This window comes from Lissotriton vulgaris, chromosome 2_1 (genome assembly GCF_964263255.1).
Source record: "Lissotriton vulgaris chromosome 2_1, aLisVul1.2, whole genome shotgun sequence".
Classification (NCBI taxonomy): Eukaryota; Metazoa; Chordata; class Amphibia; order Caudata; family Salamandridae; genus Lissotriton; species Lissotriton vulgaris.
In genome coordinates, this window is record NC_141687.1 from 2011915115 (window position 1) to 2011924901 (window position 9787).

Below are 9787 nucleotides of genomic sequence, written 5' to 3' on the forward strand. Positions count from 1 at the left end.
AGGAGAGTCAGGGGAAAATCCGGTCGCAGAGGAGGGGAGTAGGGAGGGGTAGGGAGGGGAAGAGGTGGCCAAAGAGCGAGAGACAGGTGTCTTTGCCTTGGATCATGACAGTACCGTTGTTATAGAGTGAGATAGTGAGGTAACCGTTGAAACGCGCAGAGGGGGAAATTTTTAGTTGTTTCCCATGAGGGATAGAGGAGAAGGAGGTGACGTTAAGGGAATTGTATAAGCTGGTGGACCAAGAGGGGGTGTCGTGAGTGAAGAAAATGAAATCGTTTTTGAGCTTCCCAAAACGACCATTGTAAAATTGATCAACAAAAAGGGAAACTGGGAAACGTTCAATAGTGTTATGCTTCAATCGTTTCATTGCAGCTTTAGTCAGGCTGGGAGGATAAATGATTTTGTAGCAATTAGTTCCAGCCACAACTCGAGTGGTGGCCATGTTGGGAAAATGAGGCGGAGGAGATTGGGGGGGATAAGAGAAGGGTGTTCCTGGGAAAGCAGTGGAGAGGAGAAATAAAAGGACAAAAAGGGGGCACATAATCCAGACGTTAAGGTGAAGATATCTGAATTACTGTGCCGTCCTGGAAGTGAAGTGGGTATTTGTTGGGCCTTCAACTAGGAATACAAGGTGCCACCTGGCACTAGATAAAATTTACAAGGGAATTTTTTACATATGATGGGACCAACTTGACCACTTTCAGAACCATCACAAAGCAAATATAGTCGGAGTAGAACAGAATATAAATGAACACCCAGTGTCCATTGGTGAACACTGTACTTAACACCAGCCTGTTAACAGAACCACGTTCGGCACCAACCGCATAGTACGCCCAAGATCTCAACATACTACTATTGGACCCTAAGCGCCTGAGAATCACTAATATTAGGTGCAAAGAGGATAGAATGGAGCAGAATCTGACTAGCAAAGTCTAAATATGTACAACAACCTCCGCATCTTAAGACCACCTGTAGAGGTACTCAGAAAAGCATTTCCTAGCACCACATATACGTACAAAGGCCTGGCGCCCTACAAACCTTGCAGTCTCCCTGGCCAACTGGCCATCTCAGAGGGGGACTCAAATGCCCTGAAACCATAGTGTCAATGCTGCTGCCACTGCAGCGGGAGTCCAACTCAATCAGAACTGTCCCCACAGAAAGCGTTACTTGAAAGGTGCAGCTTGCACTACTCGCTGCACCTCTGTTAAAAGCCTAAACCGTGCAGCTGGCACTACTTGCTGCGCAGCTGTAAAAGGCCTAAACGATGCAGCTGGCACTACTTGCTGCGCAGCTGTGAAAAGGCCTAAACGATGCAGCTGGCACTACTTGTTGCGCAGCTGTATAAGGCCTAAACTGTGCAGCTGGCACTACTTGCTGATTACATACTGGGGGGGGGGTGTTCGTGCCCCAGCCCTTAGCGTGCACTATGATGGGGGGGGGGCGGGAGAGCTGGGTCTCAGCGAGGAGCAGCCAACTGGGGACTTTCTTCGTCCCTCTAGTCCAAAGCGGCGGCCATTATGGGTTTAGGCGTCGTCAGTTGCGCCGAATTCTGACCTGCTCCCTTCTGAATCTTGCAGGGGGGGAGGTCGCGCCCAGGCCCCAACGTGCTCTGTGATCGGGAGCGCGGGAGAGCTGGGTCTCATCGAGGAGCAGCCAACCGGGGACTTCCTTCGTCCCTCTAGATCAAGGAGGGCTGGGACCTCCCCCATTTTGGGGACATGCATAGTCAATTGCGCCGATTCCTGACCTGCTCCCTTCTGGATCTGCAGGTGCTGTGTACAGAGTCAGCAAACACCGTTATAGTGCCCCACAGAGCCCCTGCAACTGTATAAGGGACAGTAAAAGCCGCAGTTACTTGTGCTACGCCGCATACAGTAGCCGTCTTGTACTTAGCTAGAAGCGCACCAGTCAGTGACGGACGTGGAGTAGGCAGACGCTTCCTGGCAAGTACCGTAGTTATCTTCCCCAAGCAGGACATATAAAGTTGCCAGTGTCCCAATCCTCAGTGGCAGCATCGGTTACTTTATCTCTCGCAAGCTTCCGATCGTTCAGCCAGTCCGTAATTGCAGTATTTATTGGTGCCGCCATTGCCCAGCCCTCACAGCCGCCATGTTAGTAGCCCCGTACAGCCTCTTCACCACCGCTCCACACAAACTGCTTACTTTCTGCCAAGCACTTTGTTGCGAATAGGACAGTGCCCCAGCCACAGCGCCAACAGTCAGATTCGAAGGGCTATGCGTGTTTTAGCGGCTAAACTCACCGAGCATCCCCCACGTCTCCGCCACTCACTGACCGTTATCTCCCCGCCGAGCGCTTAATTGTCAATATCAAAGCGCCCCAGCTCCAGCGCCGACACTACGCTCTGAGGGCAATGTGTGGTGGAACAGGCAAACTCATGGTTTATCCCACACCATGCTGTGTATGTTCCGCCACTACTGAGGTCCCGCTGCCGCCATATGAGCTCCCCGTCGCTCCTCTTTACAAGCTGTTTTCTCGCCACAGAGCTTGTTTTTATGCAGCTAGAAGTGCTCCCGATGTAGCGCAGGTATTCCGATGGATGCGCCCATATCTTCTAGACAGTTTGTTCCCCCAAAAGCGTGATATTATAGCAGATGTTTACTCCCGACCGCCGGACCACCTGACATATCTGCCCTGGGAAACGCTTGATCACTCCGAATAAGGAAATGACAGAAATGTCCAGCTCCACTTTGCATCTTTCAGCCCTGGAAATGCCTGTATTCAAATGTATCACAACCCAAAATATAATACTCTTTAAATCAATTGGTTAGCAGGGATGTTTAAACAAGACAACATAAAAATGATCCCTAAGGTGTGTGAATCACCAAGGTATCCGCACAAATTATCAGTAATCCACACGAACAACTATGGTGTGCGAATCACCGGGTCAACCTTGTAGTGTCCTGGTCTGGGCCTAACAATTAACAAACTGGAGACCACACGTTGCTGTGCTGGTGGTCAGTACACTGCCTGCCACGCCCAGGGTTATTTATTGATTACAGAACGTGCCCACCGTATGAACGTTGGGCCAAACCAATAACCTCACGCTTGAGGGGGGGCGGAGCATTAAGGCAACTCTGGTCGTGGGCCACAGTGGTTGCGCCCACCTACTGCAACACTACAAACCTTTGTATAATTCTGCAAAAATTGTATTAAAGGGTGTCTGAATCACTGACATAACCTTCGAGTAATTCACAGCCTCCGAATGCTCACTACCTCATTCCCTTTTCTACTATATGCTTCATAATGGAAGTGCTGGAGACTCAATTAATGTGATGTGAGGATTACCGAAGTGAAGATGACTGTAAAATGACTCTAGGTATGTGACAGACAGCAGCCGGGGAACTTTATTCTTTCTGCTGGAATATGATTCTTATGCACATGCGTGCAAGGAGCATTTGTCCGAGTACAGACACACTCTGTACACGTGCACCGAGGCTCATCCAGCTAGAATCGTGCGCTTTATCTCGTTGATATTCTTACGGCAGATGTCAATGGGGTTTTTGGGGGGGGCGGCCAACCACCGGGAGGCCTGTCACCCCCGGGGGTTTTTGGGGCCCTGGAGGGGGGGGGGGCAACCGGAGTGGAGGATTGGGCTCCTTTTGGGCTGCCAGCTTTGGTTGGGCTTGCTTTGGGCTGTGCCTTGGGCTTCTTGGGCTAGGTCCCTATAAGACTGGGCATTTTGTGTCACTGACCACCATTTGGTGGCAGTGACACAGCAGCCCGCGGGGTTGTTAGCGCGATCTTTTTTGCGCGATCTTTTTCGATCTTTGTGGGGCATATTGTGCTTGGTTAGTGGACGTACCTGGTGCGGCGTTGAGGCATGGCACGACTCGATGATCCTCGGGTCGTAGAGGCGATGAGGCTCTTGGGGAACGCTGGCCGCCTAGACCTTGTGCGGCTGGAGGTTCAGGTGAGGCAGGGGAGGCCGCTGCGGCGTGCTGCGGATGGCGCTGCGGCGGCGGTCCTGGCGTGCGAGCCCCCGCGGTCTCGGCCACGGAGGGCTCGCGGTGATGGTGGGAGGGGTGGGGGAGCGTCGGAGTGCGAGCGGTGGGGCCGGGCGGCGAATGCGGCAGGCAGAAGGCGGAGGAGGGCGGGGGAAAGGAGAGGAGCGAGGGGCCGGCCCCAGCTGGAGTTTGTGGGTGGGGCAGAGGGTAGGGACGTGGGGAGTGAGGAGGCTGCAAGGGGAGAAGACGTGGCATCTATTCAGCTGGGAGGGTGACAAGGGGGTGACGTGCAGGGCAGCAGGGGGCAGGGGGGAAGCAGGGGAGGAGCGAGGGGGGCAGGGTGGGGAATCCCCCTTGTTAATAGAGGAGTCAGATCTGGAGGGGGAGGAAGGTAGGGGGGGCGGAGACTTATTTGGACTGGGGATCCTTGTCTGGGGGGAGGGGAGTGTGGTGGGGCCAAGCAGGTCACCGTCGCCAAAGGGGGGGGGCGAAGGGGGAGGGGCCGGGGGCAGAGAGAGGGGGCGCGGGGGGAATGGACAGAAGGGGGGAAGGCGACCTGGGTGTCTTGGGGGATGGGACGAGTGGGGGGTAGGCAATGGGGGGAGGAGCAAGGTGGGTTGGGGAACGTGGGGCAGGGGCCAGTCTGGGGGGGCCTGGGGTGGGGGGGTTGGAGACATGCGGCATGCGGTTTGGGGGGAATGGGGTTGGGGGGTTCGGGGGTGGATTGAGCATCTGGCGCAAAGGGAAGGCATTCCGTGGGGTGGGGACAGGGGCCACAGAGGGGTGGGGATGAAGGGGACGAGTGGGGAGGACTGAGGGGTTGGTTTTACCCCGGCATGCTGGACTCCACGTTTTTTCCTTGGCAGGAGCGGTGGTAGAGGCGCTCGGGTGAGCAGATTGCGGCTCCGGTCCACCGAGGGGATGGGCCGCCTCTGCCTGATACGGGCGGTCGTGCTCCAGCGAGTGACCCAACAGGAGAGCACGTGCGACGACGGGGCAAGAGGTCCCCGTCCGCCCCACCCTGAAGGGTCGAGACGGCCGCCGGGGGCGGGGAGTGCGGAGCAATATGGTAGAAGCAGCTTGCGGATCTTATGTGGCGGATGGACAGAGAGAGAGTGTGGACTTGGGTGCGTTGATGCGGGAGTGTAGGTAGACAGCGGGACTGAGCCGGGTGGAGCCCCCAAGGGGCGACCTGGCGTGGCGGGGAGGACACATGTGTGCGGATGGGGAGTCGGAGGAGGAGGAGGGGGAGATTAGGGAGGAGGAAGGGGGGAGCAGTAATGTTGTTGGCAGTGTATTGCAGGTACAATCACGGCTGGACGCGCCCAGAGTGACGGCCCCCTCAGCTCCGCTGGTTAGGTGGCGGAATCCAGTGCGGACGCCGGCCTTGACACCATGTTAGGTTGGGGAAGGAGCGGGGAGTGGCTTGGGCAGGAAGCGCTGCGCGCATGTGTCGGTGGGGACGGACGCACGGGGGAGGACTTGGTGCGGCTGGTGAAAGGACGGTACGTGACAGACACGGGGGTGGGCCTGGAGGGGGCGGTGCCATCGGAGGAGACAGCGTCGGTGTCCACTGGGACGGGCTGCGAGCGGAGCGTGGCGGCGGGAGGTGCGAAGCCAGGTGGGTCAGACTCCGGGGCGAAGGAGAGTTGCGTGGTTCCGGTGCGCAAGCTCCCATATATGGGAGTGACTAAGCCACTGGGGGCCCATCTTTCGTTGGCAACAAAAGAGAAGATCTGGAAGGGAGAGTACGTAGAGATGTTGAAGCTCCTTCACAGGGAGCTAACGTCTAAGGAGGGGTCTAAGGAGTGGAGCAGGAGTTGGCCAGGCGCCCCAAGGTGATGTTGACTATTGACAATTTGTCAACGGCATTTTTAATATACGCTAGCGTATATTGTGAGAAGTATCCGGACAGGTCCATAGCATTGTTCAAATACATGGATGTGGTCCGGAGTGCGCACTTGACTTACGGCGGCTTCGCGTGGTCACATTATGATGAGGAATTCAGGGCCCGGATGGCGTCGGACCCGGACGCGCAATGGGGCGAGCTGGACTCCGACTTGTACCAGCAGACGATAGGCGGAGCAAAGTTCGGCCGCACCGTCTACACGGCCAGTGGTTTGCCGCTCGCGCCGAGCCCCTTTTCGGCTCGCCCCACCCATGGGGGGTATGGGGCAGGGGGAGAGCGCCGGGCAAAGCTCCGTCGGGGCCTGCTGGGACTTCAATAGGGGCACGTGCGGCAGGCAGGTGTGTTGTTTTAGGCACGAATGCTCAAAATGCGGGCGAAGGCACCCAGTGGTGCGCTGCTGGGGAGTCGGAGGTCCTCCGGGACAACAGCAGGCAGCGGCAGGAAACTAGGCAGGTGGGCGGGGAGGCGGCAGAGGGGGAGCTGGAGCTATGGGAAAAGGGTTGTTCGCCAGTTAGGCTCGACAGGCTGGAGCAATTGCTGGCGTTCTTTCCGCGGGCGGATGATGCGGCCGTATTGCGGCGGCGATTCTGGGAGGGGTTTCGTTGGGATACGAGGGACCGCGGATCGCGCGCTGGGCAGACAACTTGAAGTCGGTCAATGCTCGCAAGGGTATTGTGCGTGAAAAATTGTTCAAGGAGGTGAAGGAGGGCCGGATGGTGGGCCCCTTCGGGAAGCCGCCTTAGCCACACCTGATTATTTCCCCGATCGGAGTGGTGCCCAAGAAAGAGCCGTGGCAGTTCAGGTTGATACAACACGTGTCGTGGCCGGAAGGGTCTTCAGTGAATGACTTCATATCGGCGGAGCTCGCGTCGGTGTCATACTCATCGGTGGACGTGGCGCAGAAGATTGTGGCGGCGGTGGGAACCGGGGCCATGATGGCGAAGTGTGACAATAAGTCGGCCTTCAGGTTGCTACTGGTGCACCCGGAAGATCACCAGTTGTTGGGGATCCAATTTGATGGGGGCATTTTCGTGGACAAAGCGCTTCCCATGGGGTGCTCGATATCATGTGCATTGTTTGAGCGTTTCAGCTCCTTTCTGCAGTGGGCTTTTTCCTGGCGCACAGGCTTGGAGACCGTGACGCACTATCTGGATGACTTCTTTCTGGTGGGGCGGCCCGATTCAACTGATTGTAAGCAACAGCTGGATGATTTCAAGGACTTAATGGGTTACTTGGGGGTTCCCCTGGCACCAGAGAAGACACACGGTCCCAGTGCGGTGCTATTATTTCTCGGAATCGAGCTCGACTCGGCGGCCATGGAAGCACGCCTGCCGGAGGACAAGAGGGCGGCGATGTTGGCGTTGGTGGAAGGCATGTTGGAAAGGCAGAAGGTGACGGTGGGGGATGTGCAAGCGCTGTTGGGACATCTGAATTTTGCATGTCGAGTGGTGCGAGCGGGGCGTACCTTCTGTCGTCGGCTGGGTCTGGCGTTGTCGGGGTTGACGCTGCCACATCATCACTTGCGTCTATCGGTGGGATCAAAGGAGGACTTGCGGATGTGGATGACCTTTCTGGGGCGGTTCAATGTGGTGCCGATGGCGCCGCCGGAGGATTGGGAATAGGACGTCACGATGTACACGGATGCGGCAGGAGTTGGTGGCTTCAGTTTGTACTGGGCGGGTCAGTGGTACGCAGAATGGTGGCCGTCGCATTGGCAGGCGGGGGGCCGCAGCATTCCGTTCTTGGAGCTGTTTCCGTTGGTGGTGTCGGTGTGGGCTACGGACTTGGCTCACAAGCGGGTCCTGTTCAGGGTGGACAATATGGCAGTGGTACAGGTGGTTAACAGGCAGTCGGCCCGGGACCCGCAGGTGCTAAAATTGATGAGGGTGTTGGTCCTTCGCTTTTTAGAGCATGACATCCTGTTTCAGGCCGGGCATGTGCCTGGGGTGGACAATGACATTGCGGATGTTTTGTCTTGTTCACAGTGGCAGAGGTTCCATGGGCTAGCCACGGAGGCGGAGGAGTCCAAAACGCCGGTTCCGAGAGAGCTGTGGTCGGTGGGAGACGCCGGGTCGTTCAACTGGTGAAGGCGTCGGTGGCGGGGTCTACTTGGAAGGCATACGTGCAGGCCTGGGAGGAGTTTCAGCAGTCTGGAGCGGTAAGGCAAGTGAACCGGTGGTAGCGGGAGGAGCAAGTAGTCCGGTTCATATTGGCTTTGATGGACAAGGGTTTGTCGAGAGTGACGATTGCGGGGAAGTTGTCGGTGGTGGCCTTCATGGGCAAGATGTGGTGGGGCGAGGTTGTTGGAAGGTTGGGCAAGGGAGAGAGGAGCGCGGGTGAGCCAGCGTAGGCCTGTTACGGAGGATATGCTGGGGGGCTTGCTGTCTACATTGCCATCGGTTTGTCGCGACGGGGGGGGGGGGGGGACAACTTGGTTTTCCACACTCATGTCTTGGTTGTTTTTTGGTGCGTTTTGGATTTCAGAGTTGGTGGGGCCCAATGGGGGGGCAGGGGGTGTTGTGGGAGGAAGTGGAAGTTCAGGCACAAGAAGTGGCGGTGCGCTTGCGATGCTCCAAGACGGATCAGTGTGGGGTGGGGACGTGGGTGGTTCTGGGGCCAGGGAGGCTGGGTCGGAAGTTGGTGGCCGGACAGAAGAGATTTGGGCGGGAGGTCTTTGGGCGGGGGGGAAAGACGGGTGACGGCGCCTCAGGTGCTGTGGGTTCTGCGGCACGCCCTGCGTCGGATGGGTGAGGACCCAAAGGCTTTCGGGACACATTCCTTTCGAATAGGGGCAGCGACAGATTCAGCGAGGAAAGGATGGGGGACGAGGAGATTAAGCGACTGGGGCGGTGGAAGTCGGATTGTTACAAGACATATGTACGGTTGCGGGGGGGTTCAAGGGGGATATGACATGGCAGTTTGTTCGCCCTCCTAATTGTGTGTCTTTGCAGGTGCTGTGGTGGGGCCGGCTGTGGCGGCATTGGACATTTACATTGTGGGACATTCCTTTGTCAAAAGAGCAGAGAGGGCGGAGTGGGACAAGCATCGGATACTCAATTTGGAACTGGACGACAGATTGTTTAGATGTCATTGGTGGGGAAAGGGGGGAATGCGTTGGCACGAGTTGATGCCGTTGTTGAACAATGTGGTGAGGGGGTGGTGTCCTGATGTAGTGGTCATTCATTTGGGGGAAAACGACCTGGTGCTATGTAAAGGGTTTGTCCTGGTCAAACAAATGAAAAGGAACCTGTTGGAAAAACTGAAAAAATGGGCAGGGTGCCATGTCATTTGGTCTGAGTTCATTCCCAGGAGGATCTGGCGGGGGCGGAGCATCCAGGGGCTATAGACGGGGCACGGAGAAAGATCAATAGGGAAATGAAGGAATTTTGTGCGAAGGAAGGGGTAGGGTTCATGGAGCATCCGGAACTGAGATACGGGGCAGTGTATTTTTTCAGGGAGGACGGGGTCCACCTGTCTCGGTATGGGATGGAGCTGTACATTGTCCAGTTGAAGGATGCCCTAGATGTAGCATTGGGGGTGCGCAGATATCCGAGGGGGCAGGATTCCTATGGGAGGGTCGAAAGTCACTAAGTGGCTTTCGAGTGGCGTTTTCCTAGTACAAAAAGGGGGGTCAAGTGTAGCAGGCCTGAAATGTTTGCCAGGGGGGTGGGGATATACAGATGTCAAGGTATGTTTAGTTGGGTACTGATGCAGGTTGTAAGGAGGGATGTTATAGTTATGGTGTGCTTATGTTGTGCTTATGTTTACAATGTGGGGTACCATTTAGGGAAGGGGGTTGGGGGCTGTCAGGGACTTCATATTAATTGGGGGGTAGTTTTGTTCGGCACAGGCCAAGGTTTTGCTCTTTAGGGTGCACCTGCTTTCAATAAGCGGCCTTTGTCACACCTTATTA